A 1,497-nucleotide genomic window follows, 5' to 3' on the forward strand; every position below is an offset into this window, starting at 1 on the left:
TATATATATATATATATATATATATATATATATATATATTTATATATATATATATATATATATATATACAAATCGTTCCAATACCAGTTGTGCTGCCCAGGTGGACAACATTGTAAACCAAACTGTAAATTTTGTTTACATAAATTGAAAATCATTACAACAACATGCTAAGGGGTGATATATTGGTAAAAAACTGTTTGGCTAATGGTGACAATAGTGATAATGGCGACATTAGTACTACTAGACCCAGCATTAACAGCAGTAATAATAGTAACTATAGTTTAAATAGATATACAAAGATACAAAGGTATTAAACATCAAAGTGCGTATATACATTTGTGCATAGTGAGGCGTGGCGCCGGAGCTGGTGCTCGGCCTCTACATATGCGTCGTAGGCCTAGTGCCAGGTAGGTGGTGCCCTAGGCCGTGTACTGCTCACCTAGTGGTGCTGGCTGGGGGGATGAGCTCTGGCTCCTTGGTCCTGTGTGTGATTACTCACCTCTCTGTGCTCGCCACGGGTGAAGTTCAGCTTTTAGGGGCCCGACTCTCGGATTTCAATATATTGATGTAGTTGTGCTTATGATTTTAACTCTGACTTTCTTCTTAGGAGTAGTAGCAACCCTCACCTGTGGAGTACATAGTGGACTTTATACTTGATGCTAAGGGCAATCTCTCTCATACACCCGCACAATCACACACACACACACACACACCCAAATGAGCCACAGAGATATTAGAAAGAACTTTTTTTAGTGTCAGAGTGGTTGACAAATGGAAAGCATTAGGAAGCGATGTGGTGGAGTCCATACACAGTTTCAAGTGTAGATATGATAGAGCCCAGTAGGCTCAGGAACCTGTACACCTGTTGATTGACGGTTGAGAGGCGGGACCAAAGAGCTTGAGCTCAACCCCCGCAAGCACAACTAGGTGAGTACAACTACACACACACACACACACACACGTGTGGGACCAAAGAGACAAAGCTCAACCCCCGCAAGCACAATTAGGTGAGTACACACACACATTAGTTACTATTCAGAGTAGTTCAATGGAATGCACTAGGAAGTGATGTGGTGGAGGCAAACTCCATAAACAGTTCCAAATGTAGCTATGATAAGAGCCCAATAGGCTTAGGAACCTGTAGACCAGTTTGTTGACGGTCGAGAGGCGGGTCACAGAGGCGAAGCTGAACCTGTACCAGCACAAGTAGTGGAGCAGAGGAGGTGGCCAGACCCCACACAGTGTAGGGTTGCAGACCACAATGTGTACAGAGAGCGAGACCTTGTCCTACTGCCGTGGGTTATCCCAGTAATGGGCACAAAACTCATCCCAACCCACCTGGATGGACGTGCTCTGGCTCACATTCTACCTCTTCCCCCCTTTCCTATCTCTCCCCCCCCCATCTATTTCCTACTCCCTACTCTTCCCTCTCCCTGTATCCTCCATATATGGGAGAGTGTGGAGGCTGGCAGGACGTGGAGGTGCACATACAGACAT

Source organism: Procambarus clarkii, chromosome 32 (assembly GCF_040958095.1).
Source record: "Procambarus clarkii isolate CNS0578487 chromosome 32, FALCON_Pclarkii_2.0, whole genome shotgun sequence".
Lineage (NCBI taxonomy): Eukaryota > Metazoa > Arthropoda > Malacostraca > Decapoda > Cambaridae > Procambarus > Procambarus clarkii.